General features: G+C 41.1%; 1 protein-coding gene and 1 long non-coding RNA gene across 6 annotated transcripts in view; one reads left to right on the forward strand and one right to left on the reverse strand.

Annotated features, from left to right (window-relative positions):
• Positions 1 to 19,763, reverse strand: part of CNOT2 (CCR4-NOT transcription complex subunit 2) — a 56,748-nt gene extending 36,985 nt beyond the window's left edge. The window contains exon 1 of one of the 5 annotated variants that reach the window (XM_083463604.1): positions 19,178 to 19,763. The gene's annotated coding sequence lies outside the window, so the exon portion shown is untranslated. Of the gene's footprint in view, positions 1 to 18,600 lie in introns of all 5 variants that reach the window. The other 4 variants (XM_083463610.1, XM_083463605.1, XM_083463606.1 and 1 more) reach the window with 4 other exon arrangements.
• LOC310687984 overlaps positions 1 to 22,616 on the forward strand; it is a 159,575-nt gene that overhangs the window by 4,718 nt on the left and 132,241 nt on the right. The window lies entirely within an intron of this gene.

Raw genomic sequence — 22,616 nt, forward strand, 5'->3', positions numbered from 1 at the left:
AGGATCTGAAATCTTTTCCTTGAAGCTTGGATATATTTTATTCTGGAAGTTGTCAACTGCTGTGAGATTTAAAATATGAAGCGGCATAGAAATAAAAATGAAAATAAATTCTATTGGGAGGGGGGGAATGGTGCCTAGACATTACATGATGGTGACAGTAACCGAGGTTTAAGCTGGCATTTGGCGATTAGCTTACACATCTGAGTTTCTAAGACTGATAGAAACATGGGAAGCTGCCTTACACCATATAAGATCACTGGCCCATCCAGCCCAGTATTGTCTATGCCTGGTTTTAGGCAGGAGTCTTTAGTAGCCCTACTTGGAGAAGCTGGGGATTGAATCTGTATCATTCTGCATGCAAACCTGATGCTCTACCATTGAACCCTGCCCAAAGTTCAAAGAAGTCAGCATCTGAAGACACACTTAAATCCTGGTTTCCCTGAACAAACCAGTTAGAATTAATTGTCACTTGCAAAGTTCAGACATAATGGGAAGCTGCAGGTTATTTGAAACAGAAAGTGGAAGCTCTTTATCTCTACGCTCACATGCAAAGGAAGGGAAATGGGAACGGAGAGAAGCTGAGGCTTACCAAAGTTTATTCTCATAATCCAAAATCATTTGCTTACTATTGTATGAGCTATTTGGTAAACCTCACTGATAAGCAATTGCCCTCAACATGTTTGCTTTTCCAAAGATACACAATAAAGCTACTTACTTGGCATAGTTTTTATGTATCTTAAGATACTTTTTTCTTGCTTTAAAGCATGTTTACCTTACTCTTCTGCTGAAGAGGCTCCTTGAGGGGCCCACATAAGATCAAACCAAATAGCAAGGTAGCCCCTGCCTGCAGACTCACAATCATTCTAAAACATGTGACACAAAAGGAAAAAGTGATGAGGAGGAAAGAGGAAAAACAAGCTAACTTGGGTACAAATAGTTTTTCATAGTTCTTCTAATGATCAACTGAAATCGGAGTTCAGGGAGAGAAGCTAATGGAGTGCCTCTCCTTTCCATCACTTCCTCTGCTGCAAGCAGATTTGTCCTCATCAATGATAAAATACTTTGCACTGTTCTGCTAAGAAGTTGAGAGTTGTACCACAAAGCCTGCAGTCCTATACCTAATTATTTAATAGCAAGCTCAAATGAACTCCACAAGTTTTACTTCTGAGTAGACATTTACCAGACTGCAAAATCGGTTGAATGGGAAACACATTTTAGCTTTCAGCATATATCTATTTTCTGATAACACTATCTATGTTCATGTAAACAGTTACTTCAGTCTAAAGAATGAACTGTAGGGTTTAATATTAACTTCAATATTATTCACTTAGAAAAGATGGGCAATAATAAGTCCTTAACTTCTGTCCCAAGGATGAGTGATTACTCAATAGTAAGCCTAGCTGTGTTAAGTGGGACGTGCTTCCAGATAGTGGGACCAGATTCCAGCATCAGTTATGCTACTGTGAACAATATCTCAGATTTTAGCAGGATAGTTGATCCAGTAGAAGTTTTCATTGATGGAAAGGAGGTGATTTCACTTCCCTATGCAGTGCCCTTTGTTCTCTAAATCTGCTCCAGAGGCTTGGATGACTTTTTCAAACAGTGCGATACACAGCAGTTTTCAGAAAATGGATTTGTATACCCTCAGCTATACACAGAACGACAGACTAGAATTATAAATTGTAGAGTTGGAAGGACCATGAGGGTCATCTACACACACACACCCACACACACACACACCCTGCAATGCAGGAATCATGAAATACGGTACTTTCTTGGAAGTTTTTTTGTTCTTTAATGTCAATATAACTCTTGCAATTCTATTTCGGAAGTTAAGCTATGGCTAAATTATCACCTATATGCGCTTTTTACAGAAATGCAGTGAGTTACTTGGAAGTACTTCTTATCTGTGTTAACTGCACCAAAAAACAACCAGGTGTCACTTTAAGCTATATAATGCTGCCAGGCAATTTTAACCCTTCAACACTTTTATTTTTTAACGGTAACAATCTGATATTGGGGTCCAAAGATCCCATTAAAGTTCTAGCTAGAAATAAAGGTTATAACTGATTTCATTATGAGAATGTTAATGCTTACATCCAGAAAAGGCCAACTAGGAGTAGGATTAGTCCCAAAGGGCAGAAGAGGGGAAACATTTTCGGCCCAAGTGCCACATTCCCTTCATAACAACCTTCTGAGAGTCACATGCAAGTGGTAGGCGGAGCCAGGGGCAAAAGTGGACAGAGCAATAAAAGTAAAATATACCTCCGTACAGTAAGTTAGTTTCTATATACGCTCGCATACACTTCTCTATCCTCCATCCAGGCAAGCAACAGGCAGTAACAAGAGTTCAAGGAAGCATTCCAACTAGGCAAAAACATTCAAGGGGTGTGTGAAGCATGGCTGTTGAGAGATGTGCATGGGAAGTGAGGGTGTGTTTCCTAGGGAAGAGTTCCAAGCACAGGGAGGCCTGAGATTCAACACCACTGCCCTAGGCAAAATTTAATCCTGGAGTTCAACAGACTCCTGCAATGCTTTGTATTGGGGTTTCTCTGTTTTCTGATACAGGACTGTACAGATCTAATTCCCTCCACCACCAGCAGCCCCCCCAAAACCCTCCAGTATCCGTTAAGTGGTATTACAAAAAAGGGGGGAATTTATTATACAGCTGGAATGCTGTTGTTTTCTCTATCCTATTTTGAGAAGTTGATGGAAATAGAACAGACCCCAGTTACCTTTGGCATTTCAGAGCTTCCCTTTCCCATTCGTTTCAAAAGCAGTAAAGCAGCTTAGTAAGTTAATGTAAATTATAAGAAATTGTAAATGGCAGTGGGAGGCGAAACACCGCAGGACAATTGGTCCCACAATTGTGAAGAGAACGTGGAATATATGATGGTTCATGTTTGCTCAAAAGTATTTCCAAAAGCCGCTGGAGTGCACAACACTCCAGCTAGGGTTCATAACAACCCACACTAAGGTAAGAGGTTTAAGAGTTATTTATCGTTGTAATTAACAATAATTTTGTTCTTTGCTTTTCATTGTTAAAATTTAATTAAAAATTGTTAATAAAAAAGTAGAGCTTATTTGTCATAATCTGGCACACACTTAACTCAAACTTGTCTTATCAGTGGAACTTAATGAGTGTAGCAGTGCTATTTGAAAGCCATTTTAAAATACGTATTTTTGAAAGATTAATTATAATTAAATTATTTTGTAGTTTTCAAGTTTAAGTCACTGCCTACAATTATAACACTAGTTTACCTTCAGATATTTCAAAGTGTTTTCAAGAGTTTGGGGTATTTTCCTTAGAAATCTTAACAATCATGAAACATTGCAGCTAAACAATATGTGCACTTATGACAATTAAAGTAAAATGGGGTTTCAAAAACATGCAACTGTTTTAAACTGATGGGGCTAACTGATTCCATTTTGAATAGATGTCTGGAACAAGACAATGGAAAAAAGAGAAATGTCCCTACTGTCCACACAACAAAGAATTAAAATGTAATTTACTTTCCTAATAAAGTAAATAGAAGACAGCAATACAGAAAATTCAACCTAGGAGAAATTCTTCTCCAAGCCATCCTGTCAACAGGAGTTTTGCAGAAGCTAATTACCAGTAATTAATCTTTGTCTCTTAACATTTAGAAATAAGGGAAACCCTTGCCAATAGTAAACAGAAGACAACTTTTTAAAAACAACATTTTATTTGATATGTATCTCAAGTTATGGACACTTTACAAATTTGTGTGTATTTTTTATAAACAAAACTATAAGCATACATTTTAGAAAGATAACTTTCCAATAAAGCTAGACCTTTCAAAAAGGAAGCCAACTTCAATACACGTACCTAAATTTATCAGCACTTCCAGTATAAAATCTACTTCTGTGTTTTTAGTGGTTACCTCCCAGTTTCATTTTCTATAATCTCCCGGACATTCGAGTGCCGCCTCATTCTTATCCAAACCAATTTTCTGGAGAGCCAACTTTTAACCTCCAAACTAACCAAACTTTTTTTTTAAAAAAAAAACATTAGTGCTGATACACAAGTGCAGCAGGATTAATATCTTATGAATTTCTCTTGCTGTCAGAAGGTGTTAGATATATTCTGTTAGTATCTAAACTCCTTACTTCCTCCTAGATGAATGAGAATGGAACAGTATCACTGTAATGGGGGAAAATATGAATGACTTCAGAAGACGAGATAGAATACATACAGATATCATCTTAGATTCCAAAGAATATAGAAACTATATTTGTGATATTCCATGAAGCAGTTCTACATTACCGTAGTTCTACATTCTATTTTTTATATATATTTTAAAAAGTTTGTGTCATTTCAGTGATCTACACAATAGCCCAGAGACCAAGTACCAGTACTCAATGTTGTACTTCTAGCTATCTTTTAAGACAATTGCAATATAGAGAGAATCCCCGAAGAGCCAAAGGTTTCTTAAAACTTTGTTCTAAAGATGGAAACTCCTTATCTATTTCAACTTTTAAAATTTAACCTTAAAGCAGTCTGCCTCTTTTTAGCAGTGCAAACAGCTGCAATAGATATATCAAAGAGTGGAAAGATGTTGAACAGAAGCAAGGGAAGAAAATCAGCTTCCATGCCGAAAAGCAATGATCTGGCACAAAAGACCAGGAAGTCGGTTGCATGAACTCTGTAAGACCATCCTCTCTCTTCCTGCAGTGTGGTTGGGAGCAGACTTCTTACAACATTGTTTTGAAAAACAATAACAACAGGAGTGATTTGAACATACAGTTGTGACACAAGACCATCTATTCCACTCCACTCTAGGCATCCTCAACTTTGGAGACTAGAATGTGGCTCAGGAATAAATTTTTAATGGATGAAGAAAGGGCAAGGAGGAAAACTAAATTTACTTTATTGACACATTCTAAGAAGCAGCAGCATTCTTGTGAGTTTGGCATTGTCTGCTTCGATGGTAGCTTTGGTGCTCTACTATTGCTAAACTATAAAATAGAAATGCTTTACAGGGGTTCAATAACCAGGTGAGAGCTCCTTCATTAGAATAATTACAAACCTGAGTAAGTTTCATGTTGGTACTCTCTTAGAGGGTCTCAGCCTGGTGTTGGGCAGACTGAATGTGCTGGTGGTCTATCAAGCCCCCTGTTGCCCAAATGCACCTCTGACTAAGCTGGCCAAAATTGTATCTCACATGGTGTTGGAGGACTTCAGTATCCATGCAGAAACTGATATTAGGCCTGCTCAGCACTTTATAGTCTTCATGACAACCATGGGGCTGTCTCAGTCATCAGTCCAACAAAATGAGCAGTGCACACCCTCAATGTAGTCTTTACTCCAAGTGATGAGCAGTGAAACAAAGTTGTGACAGGGCGCAATGCAGTTCCTTGTTCTAGTTGGATCATTACCTGGTGAAGATTAGACTAATTACTGCTATTCCCCCGAAAGGTCATGGGCCTTTTTGAATGGTCTATCCTCAGGGATTGATGGAATGTGAGGGGTTCCTGAATCTGAACTGGGGATCTTTCAGAAGAGAAAGCTGATAATCTTGTCAATGCCCCAGTTTCACTATGAAATAGTGAGCTGAAATGAGTGATTGACATGATCACTACTAAGTGTCCTCACTGCCGTTGTGGAGCCCCAGTGGCTCTTTGGTATTCTGAAGAGCTTCGTACCATGAAGCAAACTAGATGAAGACTAAAGCGCAAATGCTGCAAGTCTGACTCTGAAGCAGATTGAACACTTGTCAGTGGGCATAATCTTGTCTACCATGGTGCAGTACAGGCTGCAAAGAAGGCTCATATCACAGCTTGGATTGCTTCTTCTAATAGCAAGCTGGCAAAATTATTTCACAGTCTGGAGGTTACTGACTCCCACTCTAGGGGTGGGAACTTTGGTGCATTCAAGGATCTGCTGTGACCAACTGGCTACACAATTTGAGGATAGGGTTGCTTGACTTCCGAGTGATCTTGACTCTTCAATTATTGTAGTTCCAGATGAAGTCTCCAAAACCAGAGTTGGTGGTGTGCTGTGGGATTGGTTTCAGTTTATACAGGCAACTGATGTGGACAAAGTGCTGGCGGTAATACATCCAACCATATGCCCTCCTAACCCTGTCCCCAACTGGCTTATTAAATCTAAGGCTTGACTGCTTAGCTCAAAAGCACGGTTAACACTTCCCATGGTGCAGCCTCTCCTTAAAACCCCCCAGCTCTGGACCCCTTGGACTGGAATAATTACAGTGGCACCTTGAGTTACAAACACCTCAGGTTACAAACTCCACTAACCTGGAAGAGTTACCTCGAGTTGAGAACTTTGCCCCAGGATGAAAACGGAAATCGTGTGCCGGCGGAGCAGCAGCAGCAAGAGGCTCCATTAGCGAAAGCATGCCTCTAGTTAAGAACAGTTTCTGGTTAAGAACGGACCTCCAGAATGAATTAAGTTTGTAACTAGAGGTACCACTGTACTAAATATCTCTTCTTGGGGGACGTGGCAGACAGGATTGTAGTGGGACAGCTGCAGGCATTGTTGGATGACAGATTCTTTAGATCAGTTCCAATCTGGGTTCAGGCCAAGCCTGAACTGAGTCTGTCTTGGTCGCCCTGATAGATTACCTTTCCAGAGAGTGGAACAAGGGGAATGTGACCTTACTCCTGCTTCTTGAGCTCTCTGAGCATTTTGGTACCATAGACCATAGTATCTTCCCAGACTGGTTCTATGGAATGGGAACTGGAAGAACTGAATTGTCATTGTTCCTGTCCAACCTTCAGGACAGAGTCCAAAGAACAGAACTAAAAGAGTACTTTTGGGGGCCTCAAGCAGTTACACTATGACACTACTCTATTCCCAGTGCTACTTTATATTTACCTGATGCCACTGGGAGCAGTCTTTAAAATAATTTGGAGGCAGGTTGACATCATACACTGATGACACTCAGCTCCATTTCTCCATAACACCTGAATCAACAAAGCCAGGCAGGCCCTGGACCAACGACTGGTGAAGTGGTGGGATGGATAAAGGAAAGTAAGCTGAAATTGAATCTTGGCAAGACCGAGGCACTGTGAGTGAGTGGCTCCTATGTCCAGAAAATTAGTCCTAGATGGGTTTACTCTTCCCCTGCAGGAGAAAGTACATAGCTTGTGTGTTCTTTGGATCCAGCTTTGTCACAAGAAATCCAGCTAGCCTTGATGGCTGTAAGCACCTTTTACGCAAATGGTGCAACAGCTACAGCAATTCCTGGAATGGGAGACCTTGACCACAATAGTTCAGGCATTGATACTTCATCATTAGATTACTGCAATGTACTCTATGTAGGGCTTCCCTGTGGCAACACTCACAGTTTGGAACCAGTGTTAGAAAGTGAGATATAAAAGCTAGGAGCCAAATTGCTAGAAAAATAAGCCATATTCAAGTTACTGATGTGGGTAATTTCCACATTATTATGATGTGGTTAAATGCTTCTTCGTGAGCAATGTGGACTCATGGAACTAGAATGGTGTGTTCAACCTGGAGTAGAATCAGAAGGTTTAGCAAACCTTGCAGCAGAAGACTGACACTATGACTGTTCTATGCAACTCCATAAGCTGTCCCTTAAAGGCACTGGACTTAAAAGGAAGCAGCTGTAAATGTTATCAAGACTAGGAATAGAAGACGAATGGATTCCAAGGCAGACTCGCTTGATCAGTCTGGGCTGATCATAAGTGTACATGTAGTTCAGCCTCATTTACCTTATATACAATCAACTACCAAAAGCATTCAACGTAACTGAAGGGGAAGATATAAAAGTGATCTTGAGCTGTAAACATGAGAGGGGAGATGCTCAGGTAGTGTTGCATACATTTCCTGCTGGTGGTGCAGTCAGTATCAAATCAAATGATACAAACACACTCATAATGATGGTCTATGCTCTCACTTAAACCGTCAAAAGGCAGATTGGTTCAAGCAGATCTTCAACAGGTTCATCAGCATAAGGAAGATCATGCACAAAATTTGAATTCCAGCCTCTCTCAAACATGTTCTAACAAGTACTGCAAACACACACTACTTTACAGAGCCTCAAAACAAGTTCTCTTCAGGAAAGTTCTTAGGATTGATATGCTCGACCTATTTTCAACTCTTGGAAATAACAAAACCTTGAATCCTGATACAGAAAGGGATGCCACAACTTTCATCCAACCCATGGTCCACTCTGGAAAGAAGATAACTGTAGACAGTCATGTAAGGCTCTACAATCAGCTTGCCACCAAAACAACTCAGATCATCTGAATCCTTATGGCCAAAGTCTTCAACTTTTTTCAAACCCAGGCTCCACCTTTACCCAGACATCCATCTGAGGATCCATTTCTTAATTTCTTTATCATTTGTAGTAGTGCTGCTGTTGTAACCTACCTTTGATCAGACTATGTCCAGCAATGAGTCCCAACCCACCAGCTGAATACTACATGTCTAAACTGTCTGATCAAAGGAGTAATTTTTGCTGCATATGATTTGAGCCGTCTGAAACAAAACAAAAGGAAAATGTGTACAGTACACCATTTGTACAGTCCACTGGCCCACTGATAAACTCTTCCAGACTAGTTTTCATGGTAAAAAAACCCCTGTAAGCTACTATTTTATACAGGCAGAACAAATAACCTAGCAGTACAGCCCTTAGTCCATTGTAAAGATCAGGGACACAAAGAATGAAATAACCCAGTACATCTATACACTACTTCTCAATGCTTGTTTCCTTTCCTCTTTATTCTGCACATGTATTTTCTTGGCTGAAAAATGGTACAACTGTACAAAAGCAGGTAAATTTTAGTTTTTATTCTATAAAAGCACCCTCTCACACCACATGGGAAGAGAAGCTAAGAAATGTGGTAGATTGCAAAGACCAAACCACTTTAAGTTATTGGGGTAAGGAGTAATGAGTAAAACAGTGGTTTTTATATTTTGCACTATTTTCAATACAGCATACGAACAACTGTTGTACAAACTGCTCTAATAACTTATTTCTAGGTAAACACTCTGCTCATAAAATTTAAACTCAAAAGTTTAGCATCTCCCAAAGGTATATGTACTAGATGGTATTTCCTTCTTTGACACAATCCGCCCAAAAATTTCAGTGGGAATGTGGCCAGCTTCACCTTTAAAGTGTGCCTGTTCCAACTAGAGTTGTAGCTAAGTTTCTTCTGGTACTTCAAGAACATGAAATATATTGGGTGATATCCACTGTTAGTCATACTCAGAACTGACTCACCAAAAATCAATCCTACTGATTTCAGTGGAACTCCTGAGCATTCTAGTTTGGTATCACCTATTACGTATAACAGCTGATAAAAGTGGTTAAGTATGGTAAATTTGTGAAAATATAACTTGCCTTTGTTTTATTGAAACAACAACTACCCAAAGATGAAGATGTAAGTTGTTACAACCCCTGGTACATATATATATTTGACAATTAGGAAACTAAAAAAGAAAAGATAATAGAAAAGATCAACATTGTAACAAACAAAAAGTAAGTTATGTTATCTGAGCTTAGAAGCATTTTCACACATAAACATAAAAAAAAAATTTCTGGAGAAAAGGCTCAAAGATATAAACACCACCACAATGTAATTAAGAAGTTGCAATAAATTTGAATATCAAATACACTTTATAATTCTATCCAGTGTTACTTCACATAGCAAGCATCAACGTAACTGAGTAAATGATAATTAATTCTATTCCAATCCCAGTAAATGTATTTTTTCTTAAAACAACAGTATAACTTCTTCTATTTATCTAAACAGTATTTGTGTCTGAAAGACCAATTGCTTCCTATTCTGAATTTTTATGGCAAGCCTCAAGGTCTTCAGAAAATGGAAGGTCTGAATGAAATGAAAGCAGCTTCTCAACTCTTTTCACATATTTATGAATCTAGTCTAGTCCAACGCTCTGCAATGCAGGAATCTCATCTAAAGCATCCATCACAGATGGCCATCCAAGCTCTGCTTTAAAACTTCCACCTTCCAAGGGGCTCCCAATCCACCGCCAAGCAGCTCTTACTGTCAGAAGGTTCTTTTTGATGCGTAGTCTGAATCTCCTCTCTTGTAGCTTCTTGTCAACATCCTTCTTAAATTCTGGTGGCCAAAACTGGACACAGTACTACAGATGTGGGCTGGCCAAGGCAGAATACAGCGAGACCATTACTTCCCTTGAACAGGCAGGACACTAGACTTCTGTTGGTACAGCCTAGACTAGCATTAGCTTTTTTTGCTGCTGCATCACACTCACGTTTAGCTCTTGTTTACCTTGTGGTCTACCTAAAATTCCTCAATCCTTTTCACACGTACTACTGGCAAGCCAAGTTTCCCCCATCTTATATTTGTACAGCTGGTTCTTCCTGCCAAGTGTAGAATCATGCATTTATCCCTACTGAAATTCATTTTGTTAGTTTTGGTCCAGTTCTCCAATCTATTAAGCTCATCTTGAATCCTTGATTATGTACAGTGGTGCCCCGCAAGATGAATGCCTCGCAAGATGAAAAACTCGCTAGACGAAAGGGTTTTGCGGTTTTTGAGCTGCTTCGCAAGACGAATTTCCCTATGGGCTTGCTTCGCAAGACGAAAATGTCTTGCAAGTTTGTTTCCTTTTTCTTAACACCGTTAATACAGTTGTGACTTGACTTCGAGGAGCAACTCATAGAACACGGCGTGGTAGCCTTTTTTGAGGTTTTTGGTGATTTTTGAAGCTTTTCCAAAACTTTTCCGACACTGTGCTTCGCAAGACGAAAAAATCGCAAGACGAAAAAACTCGCAGAACGAATTAATTTCGTCTTGCGAGGCACCACTGTATTCTACACCCTCCCAGAATGGTGTCTTCTGCAAATTTGCTGAGCATCCCCTCAATTCCTTCATCCAAGTAATTTATAAAGATGTTGAACAATGGGCCCAGGACAAAACCCTGCAGTACCCCACTTTTCACTTTTATCCAGGATGACACGAAACCATTAGTGAGCACTCTTTGGGTTTGGTCAGTCAACCAGCTACCAATCCACCTAACAGTAACTTTGTCCAGCCCCCATTTTACCAGCTTCTCTGCAAGAATATCATGGAGGACTCTGTCATGACTTGTTTCTGAGAAACCCATGCTTGCGTCTTAGTAATCACAACTTTTCTAAGTGCTCATAGACCATTTAATTATCTGTTCTAGGACCTTGCCTAGTGCAGATGTCAAACTGACCAGTCAGTAGTTACATAGGTCTACTTTTTCCCCCTTTATGGAGATGCAGACAACATTTGCCTGCCTCCAATCTGCAGGGACCTCACCTGTCTCCAAGAATTCTCAACGATTATAGACAGATTACATCCACAAGCTCCTTTAGTACCCTTGGATGCAGCTCATCATGTCCTGGAGATTTGAATTCATTTAAAGTAGTTAGGTGTTCCCTTACCACCTCTTTTCCTATATTGGGTTGAAGCTCTCTCCTTGCATCATTTATTATGTTATCACCAGGTTGGGCACTGCTTTCCTTTTAAGTGAAGACAAAGGTAAAGTACATGTTGAGTAGTTCCACCTTCTCTCTGCCACCGAAGAGTATTTCTCCATGCAGAAGACCTAATACATACTTTCTTTCTTTCTTTCTTTCTTTCTTTCTTTCTTTCTTTCTTTCGCTTTTTCAAACATGGTTGAGGAAAGCTTTAAAAATTATTTTTAACCTCTCTTGAAGGCCTGAGCTAATTTCTGAGCTCTGGTCTGCTTGACCTTCTCCCGGCATTTGTTGGCTGCTCATGTATATTCTTACTTTGTGATTTCCCCTTTCTTCCATTTCTTATACATGTCGTTGTTAAATCTCAGCTCATCTGTAGCCACACTAGTTTCTTTAGATGCCGCCCACTTTCCTTTCTTGTTGGAACTGTCTGCATTTGGGCCTTCAATATTTCTCCTTTAAGTAACTCCCATTCCTCTTGGACTCCCTTCTCTTCGAATATTTCTGACCATTGGATCTCACCCAGAAGTTACTTAAGCATTTTGAAATCTGCCTTCTTAAAGTCCAGGGTGCATGTCCAACTACATTCAGCTTTCCTTTACCTCTATCATGAAACCCAAGAGGACATGATCACTTCCTCTCAAGGTTCCCAGTACTTCCACTTTGTCAACCAGTTCCTCCATTAGGTTCAAGACACATGATCCCCTTATTGCTTCTTCAAGCTTCTGGGAAATGAAATTATTGTCAGCGAAGAAAGTGAGGAATTTGTTGGACTTTACATTCTTGGCTGAGATTGAGTTCCAACAGATTTCACGGTAGCTGAAGTATCCCATGATTACTTTATCTCTCCTTTTTGAATGTTCGGTAATGTGCTCTATGAAGGCAATGTTCATATTTTAAGTTCCAATATCATATTTATACTATTATTCTAGGAAGATGAAAGTGTTTTCATATCAGATTGATTTCATTAATGAAATCCAAATACACATTCCTAATTAATTTATTTCAAATAAGAACAAATATATTTCAAATCCTAATGGGCTTGAACAGTGTTAAAAAGTGGGATAGAAAAGCTAGGAGTCAAATGGCTTTTGGGACCTAGCTTGTGAGAGTCAAAACAGAATGTCTAGTCACCATTGGGGGGGTGTCGGCAACCCTATTAATTTTGATAAGCATGAACTAATACACAATTCACATAAGTGACACATTGTTAATATCAGTTTTTAGCAGAAATTAATACATGTTTAATTTGGTGTTTACCATAAAAATATTGGTACCATACTTCATTTTTTCCAAACACTCTACTCTTTATTGTTAAACTCTTTGACATATTGTCTAGCCTTAACATATACTTTGAGGTTTAAAGCACATGCATTTCAGTAATCCTTGAATGTCAGCCAGGTGCAAAAAATAGCACCCAGACTTTTTTAGGTTCTCGCAAATGGGAGAGTCTTTAGATGTAAAATTCACCTGGTGCCCTCCTAATTTTGAACCCTGGACTTAAAGCTTTCCAAGATACTAAAAACTAATGTCTCTTGTTAAATTTTACTTTACACACTCTGCACTACTCTCTCCCTGGTACCTAGAGAGTCCATTCCTTTTATTCTTGTGCAACTTAACAATGCCAACCAATTTCAAGGTCACATGAAATATAAAAACCTGCCATCTTCAAAATTACCTTTTAATGTACAGTGATAACACAGGGCTGTCCATTTTCTGTACCTCTAACAGAAACTGGATGTGCAGGCATGAGCAGGTGACAACATCTACCTCTATACTATGAAAAGGTGTATCTGCATATTGCATACCAAAAGCACACTAGTAGGCCAGGCAGAGGTTCATTTGGCTACCTGGCAGCATTATAAACAGATTCTGTTTTTACATACTTTAGTTCAAAAGAGCCTCCGAGCATTTGTATACTTCATAACCCAAATAACTGTTTTTAAAATCATTAATTACAGTCCCTCTGCCAAGACAAGGAAATTGTATGAGCTATGGACAGAGGCTCTCCAACTCAGTTGCATTCAAGGCCTACAGATTTATTTAGTTTGAGGATGACTATTTTTTAAAATGAAAACAGAATTCTAATATACAATTTTATCCAGAGAAGAGGTCCAACCCTTAAATCAACTCCTCACAACCCACAACTGTTTGAATGAAGCATGTAGCTTATAATCACCTGGCAGAACACAGTCAGATATTTTCTGATCAGAAAGTCTGTCCTGTTATTTGTAACAACCAAACGGCACACAATTTCCATAGAAAGATGGGATATAAATTATTGTAATAAATAAAATCACAGGAAGCCCCAAAGTTGATTTTAGAACCAAGGGTGGTATCCAAACAAGTGTGGCTTAACCACACCCATTCAAAACTATGGCTACCTTAAGCTCATTTATTTCAGTGGATCTAGTCAGAGTATGGCTTAGTTAGATACAACCCTGAATACATAAAGTTAAACGAGATGTTCTGTAATGTTTTTAAATCTAAATGAATAAATTTACTAGTTTAGCTTTTCAATAACCTAATTTGAAGTACTTAATATACAAAAGTATTACCAGTCAAATGTAAAAAAGTTTTTAACGGTATGTGTATGCTAAAAGGGCAAGTTTAAATGGCAGACATATCTGAGTCCCAACACACAAGACTACTACTTGTGGACATCAGAGCTTTGCATTGTCCACTACTCAGAAATAAATAGGAGAAGCTTTTTATCACAAGGAACCTGCAGGGAGGCCAAATCCTATGCAAAATATTGAATTAGGTTGCAAATCTTTCTATTACCTGTAAAAGTACAATTTTGACTTTTAAAGCTAGTTCAAATGTGCCAAGAAGTTTAATGATGTCACAGGCTACTTGTTAAGCATTTCAATTTCATCACTAAAACTGTTCAATAACAGTATCAACTATGATCAATACCCGAGGCTGCAAGTCTATATCCACTCACCTGGGAGTAACACCACTGAACTCAATGGGGTTCATTTCTGAGCAGGCATATATAGTGTATTTCACACATAATTGCTAAAAACAGAAGCAAGCAACTAGCTAAAGTGATAAATTAAAAATGCTCAGGTGAACATACATATAGAAACGGGTAGAATCTCCATAATATATTGACCTGACTATTCACTACCCTCTTTGACATTCTAATACTATTTCTTCATTCTATGAAGACATCTCATTATACAAACAACTGTTATCGCCTTCACCCTCATGAAATTTCACGTCTAGTGTGTCACAACGTGTGCTGAGATACCTTAACAAACCAGGAAGTGCAGGAGAGTTTCAGAGGACAAAGACTGCCTCAAGTATTATATACTGTCTACACAGAAAGCAACTCCATGTGAAAGTAACATGTAAACAACACATTACTTAAGTAGTACATAAATAATATTTGATTATTGTGAAAGCATCTACTATATATACATGTTCTGGGAAACTGCAGTCAATCAGTACATGGAATTTTATTGCCTGTAAATATTACATAAGTAGACCAAATTATCTAATATATTAATTTCATCATAAATAACCATTACATGTTCATCTTAAGTTGCCTTAAATGGCCTTTTAAAAGAGAGAAAGAAACTCACACTTGCATTACTCTGAAACTACTGCAAACAATTTTATGAAGGACTTAAGAAATAAAGAAACAGTGATGGTCACAGTGTGGTAACTTTGTGAATATCTATTTTGAATCCTTGAAAGAAACTTGATTTTATATCATTAATTTTTGTATTTCAGATACTCTAGTGAACATGGAATGCACATCTCTGCATGTTTACTCAGAAATAAGTGTAACTGAATTAAAGTAGGTTTACTTCCAGGTACATGTACACAGAATTGCAGTTTTAATAAGCAAAGAGGAAAGTATCTCCATGGCAAATTGTAGAACATGGTAATGTGCCACTTTAAGTGGCACACTTACATGGAAGTAAGCACCACTGAAACAGTGGAACTAGTTTTGAGTAAACATGCACAGGACTGCTCTGCAAATGAAGTAACTGCCACAACTTATGATTTCCAAGTAATGTATAATTGGATCCAGAGTTCCCTTGAGTGGAACAGGGCTCACAGGATGCCCTCTTGCTTTCTGTGAATTCTATCCTTCTCCTGGAAAGTCTGTTCCAGAGGGCTGAGAGACCCTTCTGAACAGTGGGTGAAGTGGTGTGGGAGTCTGCACTGAGAATCAGCCTCCTCCCACCCGCCTGCTCCCCAGTTCCATCAGCAGGCGCCTCCAATGGATTGCAGTCCCTTCCATTTATAGAAAGGCCAGCTCTGAATCCAACTCTACGCATAACGATGGACAATATCAATCAATCATTATGTTATATGTTAGTAATTCCAGAAAATGTCACCTACTCCATGCAACTTTTAGTTACTCGAGTTTAACAGGTAAGTTGTTTGTACTCAAGGTTACAGTCTTTAAACAGTTCAAAATTTTGTGCAGTGAATCCATACACAAGCCATACACCCATTCCTTCATCACCATGGAAAGCCTAACTTTACGGTATAGAAATATCCACCAGAGACATCAGAAGACCTCTGCTTCAGTTACATGAGTATCTGACAACTTTTCAGGGAGCATCATTGAAGTACAACTTTTTGAGCTTAAGAATTACTCCTGATAATTACTAACCATTTTCTGCAGTTACTTTAGTACATAAATCTAGACATCATGTCTTGCTTAAAATGAGAAGAAACCTCGAAGGCAGTGATTTTCAACTAGTGTGCCATGGCTCCCCTGAGGTGCCTTGAATGATAGTCAGGGGTGCTGTAGGCAACACTGGCCTCTGTCCCTCTTTCCTTTCTTCCCTCCTCTGATGCCCTCTTGCGCCTCTGCTTCCAAAAGACTTACACAACTGTTTGTTACAGCACCCCTGGCTACAAGCTCCTCAGGTGAATGGTGCCTCTGGGGCTGGCCAGGGGGTGCTTCCCAAGTCCTGCAGGGCAGTGTGAGAAGGCACCTCTCTTTGGGGGTGGGGGGGCAGCTCAGAGAATGGGGGTGGCAGCTGCAGCTGCCCAGGACTCCCAAGGAGAGGGGATAGGAAGCTGAGGGAACACTCCACAAGGGAGCATGTTTGAAAAGGGGTTTGGGGCTACTGACTCTGCAGACAAAAGATGACATAACTGGGCTCCTAAGACCCACAGAAAGAATGTAGCTGGGTCAAAGGAGCTGTGGACTCAAAAAGGTTGAAAACCTTTACTCTAAGGCATAACGAATGGTGATGGATGAAAAAATTTCCAGTGCTTTGTTTTTCTGGGGAAAATTTCCCATTTAAGAAGTCCATCAGCAACAATATATGGATCCCAGTTGCAAAAAATATTAGGCAACTTTTTAGCTTTTCTCACTAAATACAAGTAAAATAAACAGTCTGTAATTAGATCAAACTTTATGACATCAGAAAAATTACTGATGAAATTATCCCCATTTGCACACATAAAAATTCCAGAAAAAATATTCTATTCAATTTCTTTCTGAAAAAGCCACACAACTAATATTTTATCAACAGGAAGAAGAAAGTCATGATCTGTAACAATTTTCTGAAGTCACTGAAGTAGAAGTTCACCCTCACAAACAACTATCAGAGTAGCTTTTAGAACTTACACTACATGGACTTTGGTAGAATCTATGCATATCTCATTAAGAGCTGAATACCCATTTCTGATTTATTTTTTTTAAAAAAAGTATAACCTGCTTGACATTTTACGTCAAACTGTATTAGAAATCTATTGGTGGGCATTAGTTATACAATTTTCATTATCCAGCCTTATCAGTAACATTTGCTCTTTATTAACTTTCCCTTAAAAATGATTTTTCTTAAACAATGGTATGTAAAAGATTTCCCTGCACACATTCATGACATCTTTAAGATCAAAGCTGAAAGTTTCTATTTCAGGAACACCAATGTTTGTTGTTGTCTTTCACCAAATAGTAAACGAAGTGAACATTGTTTTTAGAAATGATTTGTGCTTTATGATCAGATGTATTATTTTGTGTATCATATCAAAACAGCTTCTATGTAGTCTTTTAATGTTGATTACTCTGTGTGTGTGTAAAGGTTAAATTAATTACCAGCAGCAAAAGAAGACTGACTTTCCACTCCCCTCCCCAAATATTTCACAAGTAATTAATGCTCAGTATTACTCCCACCATAAGTTTTTTTGAAAAATAAACTGTAAATTAGGGATTGAAACAATACACAAATTCCAAGTAGAAAGCTCAGCAGACTCACAAAACTGTTTCTGAATCTTACAGCCTATACCTAAAATCTAGATGCCAGCAGGCCACACAGGACCAAAACAACCAGCTGCCTGGGATGCTTACAACTCCTCTATAAACTTTACAAGAGCATGTTAAGGTCTACAATATGGTACTCTGGAATGCCACATAACATATATTACTTCAAGAACCACCATGCAATTGTAAGAATCACCATGATATTTGCTTAAAAAGCAGGGGCTAGGCAGGAGAAGCTTCAGTGCACCCACTGTGCTCTAACATGATCAGTTTTGCAAGTTGCAGTTTGCCAGGGCTGAAAGATGTGCTACATACAAGGCCTCAACTTCGAACTTAAAAGGAAAAAAAGCAGCCAGGTATCAAAACTCCTTAATGGCCCAAACCATCTCAGTCTCATCAAAAACCTCACTCCTGCTCACTAAACGTTGACAGGATCGGCCACATTATTACACACAGCTTCAACGCGAACAAAGGGCAGCCTTGCCACTTCCTCCAGGGAGCTGCTTTTCCACCCCACCTCCCCAAATGCAATGTTACTATTTACACACACACACACACAAACAAACACGTTATCAGTTTACCGCGGGGGAACTGCAGTGCACGCTTCCGAGCGAGCAAAACAAAAACAAGCCCATCCACGTAAGAAAGACCTCGTCCTGGAAGAGAGAGCGCAACCGCTCGCTCGCAAGTTTGTTCTGCAAACCTCGTCGGGGGCCGGAAGGAGGCTCTTCGCAACCGCTGGGTCGTACGGCTGCGGCGAAACACCCCCCATACCCCCCAGGCAAATGCAAAGGGACCCCCCCCTTCTCCATCCCGGGCCTTCCATCCTAATAAACAGGCCGCCGAGGCCGCTTGGGAGGCGAGAAAGACGCGAGGCGGCGGGAAGGGGCAGAGAGCTCTGCTTTGTCGCTTCCTTACCCGGAGCCTCCGGCATCGGGGGGGACGCGGCGCTCGCACTCGGGTGGCCTAAAGGGCAGCAGCAGCGCGGGAAAGAGGGAGAAGAGCGGAGGCGGCCGCGACTAGGCCGAGCGGCGGCTGGGCGGGAGGCGCAGGCAGGACCCGAGTCGGCCAGCGGCGGGAACGGAAGCAGCGGGCCCAGGGGAGGAGCGGCCGGGCAGAAGCAGGACGCGGCCCTGACGGGCCTCCGCGGTGCCGCCTCCCGCGGCGGGGCTTCCCACCCACCCCCTCCTTGCTCCGGGCCGGGCCTCGGGGCTGCCTGCTCAGAGCCTGCGCGTCGCCTCGCTCGCCCTCCTCCTCCTCTTCCCCTCACGCATCTCTTCTCACCCCCCTCCCTGCTCCTCTCCCTCAGAGAGAGAGAGAGAGACAAAAGCAAACGGAAACCGAGCGGGATGAAGCGGGCCTCGGCCAGCCCGAAGAGGGCCGGAGCCGTCGGGAAGGCCTCCCCCGGCGCCCGCCAGCTCCCCCGGGAGCTGCCGAGCTGGGCCGCGGCGGGGGGGAGAGGCGGCGGGGGGAAGGAGAATCGGGCCGAACTCACCGCATGAATTTTCTTGTCCCGAGGATCCAAGATGGCTGAGCACCCTGCACGGAGGATGCTGGGGGAGCGACCTTTACCCTCTGACCCCGCCGCTGCCGTCGTGACCTCGCCGTCGCCGCCGCCGCCCGGCAGTAACCGCGGGACCAGCGCTCGGTGCCGGCCTGCAGGCGCCTGTCGTCCGCCAGAGCCTCTGAGGGGGGAGAAACGCGGCCTGGCTTCTTCGGGCGGGCGCGGAGGAGTCTCGCGGAGCCCGGTCGGCGGGAGGCGCTTGCGGGCCTGAGGAGGAGGAGGAGGATGGCGGCGACGCCAGGCCCCGCTGTGGAGAGAGCGGGCTTGTGGGAGAAGAAGAGCTCCCGAGACATCCGGGGGAAGCGGGGCGGGCGGGCGGGGGAGCCGTTATTTACACGCTGGGAGGGAGGGAACCTTTTACACACGTCCTTGGGAGAGCGAGTTGTGGCGCGGGGGGTCGCCAAAGCCCCTTCATCTGAGCCTGGAGGGGAGGAAGAGGCTCTTTTCTCCTCCCCACCACTGAGGCCAGGATAGTCCCCGGTTTATTCCTATTCCAAAAGCTACGCTCAGCCCCCCACCCACCCCAGAAGATGAAATTCCTATAGGAAACTAGGGATTTGAATGTACCTTGTCACGTGGGATGGCCTTGTCACGCGTGTTCTGTGTGGCACGCAGACAGGGCTTCCCCGTGTGTGGTGTCTTTTGGGTAAGGATTTGACCACTTGGGAAGCAGGCCTAAGAGTAGTACCCATTTCTTCATTGAGGAACGCCTCAGAAGATTCCAGGAAAGGGATAAGACACTTCTCTTAATGGTTTAAAGACAGGGTTTCTCAAATTAGCGTCTCCAGCTGTTTTTGGACTACAACTCCCATTTATTTTTATTATTATTATTATTAAAATTCATCCATAGATCTCAGGGCAGTTTACAATTTAAAGTATTAGCACAAACATGGTACAAAAGCAGAACCAGTGGTCAGGGATGATGGGAATTGCTGTCCGAAAACAGCTGAAGACCCAAGTTTGGGAAACCCTGGTCTAAGATATAAGTCCTAGGATAACTTGTGACACAGAAAAGCGAGTGGTGAGCAGTGGCTACATGGGAGAAGGGGTAAGGACAAAGTGGGGTTAGAATCAACATTTTTCAACTACCATAGCCCCCCCCCCCCCCCGAAATAGTTTATGGCCCATTTCCACATGATACTATAAAAACCAAAAGCAGTGTGCCTATGAGGCATTGTACTCCCCTGCCATTGTTATGTCCTTTGCCCCTGTGCATAAAGTGATAGCATTTGAGTGCAGCACCGCCTGGTCTGTGGAACTGGTGTGCTAGCACCTGGTGCCCCAGGTTATATGAGGCACCAGATACATGTAACACCGGATGGGTAAGTTCTTGGTCATCTACCAACATGTTTAAATTGACATACACACACCCTTGTTCCCCCTTACAGAGAAAAGGTGGAGCAAAGAACGGTAGCCAGTAACAGACCATGACACCTCTTAGGGGATAAAGTTCTCTCATTTTCCTATGTGGGAAAATATATAGGAAAGTTCCAATAACAAAATTTTGAAATGGAGACATTAACAAATCATCTTTTCCCACAAACCTGGCTGAAAGTTCATGTGTGCAGCACTTTGGAGCCAGTATGAAGGTAAATCTTAGCCATTGAAAAAGATTGGGGCAGAGGTAATCTTTTGTAATCCCGAGTTTGTTGCCCTGAACTACCATTTATAGTATTTTCCATCTCTTGTTCTGTATAAACTTTTAAAGAGTAATATATAAAAAATAGTCTCAAGGGTTTGTTTTTTAAAAAACAAAACGATTACGTGAAATTCATATTTATAAAGAAAGAACAGGACCATATTTAATTTTCACATTTCAGGGCATAAATTAACTACTGAAGAATTTAATACAGGTGACAAGGTGCAAAATACAAAACTTAAATCTGTTCATGCAGAAGATCTAAACATACTTTGAAAGAAGTCCTGTTGAGTTCAGTGAGGTCATGTACCCTCTAAAAAGTGTGTTTAGGTTTGTGTCTAGATTTGTGATTTATTTGAGTTTGAGTGGTATAATTATGTTTACATCAGAACCTTTGTATCTGATTAAAAGCCATGTCACACATACAGATAGCACCTGCATGTAGGAAATTCCCTGCAGGCCTCAGCCAGGTGCTGAATTGCAGCTTCATCTTCTCTTGCTGTGGAACACATGATCTGCCAATAAATGCTATCAATGTAGGAAATATGTGATTTTTGAAGTAGCTCTGGTGCATAGTGATACAGGGAAACTCCACTACAGCCCTAGACATTTGGGGAAGTTCTCCAACTGTTGCCTTCCCATCCAGAAATGAGAATGATATTCATTTCTTACAATGACAATTGTGAAACAAATCTAACATGACTTTTGTAGAATATTATTGCACTATAGATGTGTGATTTAGGTAGAATTTTGCAGGCCATCTGGATTTGTCCAGCCATCCAAAACTGTTTAACCATGTATGTGTATGTGGTGTCCCTACTTCAGCATCATATAACTTTTGTAAAACTTGTCATGACAATAGCAGTGTGTGGTTATTCCAGCTAATGACTTGCAAGAGTTCCTAGGTCCATAGGCAGAGTTAATTTTACAATACAGCAAAGCCACATTTTCTGCTGATCTAGAGATTTATCAACATGAGTCTGACCAAACTGCGGGAGGCAGTGGAAGACAGGAGTGCCTGGCGTGCTCTGGTCCATGGGGTCACAAAGAGTCGGACACGACTAAACGACTAAACAAACAAAAAAGAGATTTATCAAGCAGGTAGACTGGATGTAGGCACTACCAAGCATACCCACAATTGCTGCCATTAAAGAGTAACTTTCTCTCTGTTCATGACTTAACACCTTGGTATAATCAGATGGTATTTAATATTTCCACTATGCATATATGGTAATTTGTAGTAGCCCAGTATGAGCTGTCGGGTTGAAGGGTGCCATGGCAATACTTAATTGATTTTATTTTTCAGTAGGGTGTAATGGGATGGTTTGTGTAGGATTTGGAAATTTGGCAATAACAGTTTCACTATTTAAAGAACCCAGAAATAGCAGAGTGTCTTAATGTAACTAGCTCAGCACATTTTCTGCATTTAAGCAGGATTTACCTACGCCATTGGAAATATTTTTGTTTACTTCCTTCCAAACATGTAGAACTGAGAGGTTGTAGTTCAGTGGCATGCTTTGCATGGAGAAGGTCCTAGGTTCAATTTCTGACATCTCCAACTTTTGTAGAATAGGTAAGGTGATTTATTAATGTTTTAAAATATTACTTTATTCCCATTGAATAGAGCAGGATTTATTTAAATCGTTTTTCATCGCTCTTCAGCTGAATGGGCTCCCAAAAGAGACTTACACAGGATAACAAAATGGTGGCAGTGATGACCACAAACCTGGA

This window comes from Podarcis liolepis (assembly GCF_965112155.1).
Source record: "Podarcis liolepis genome assembly, chromosome: 10".
NCBI lineage: Eukaryota > Metazoa > Chordata > Lepidosauria > Squamata > Lacertidae > Podarcis > Podarcis liolepis.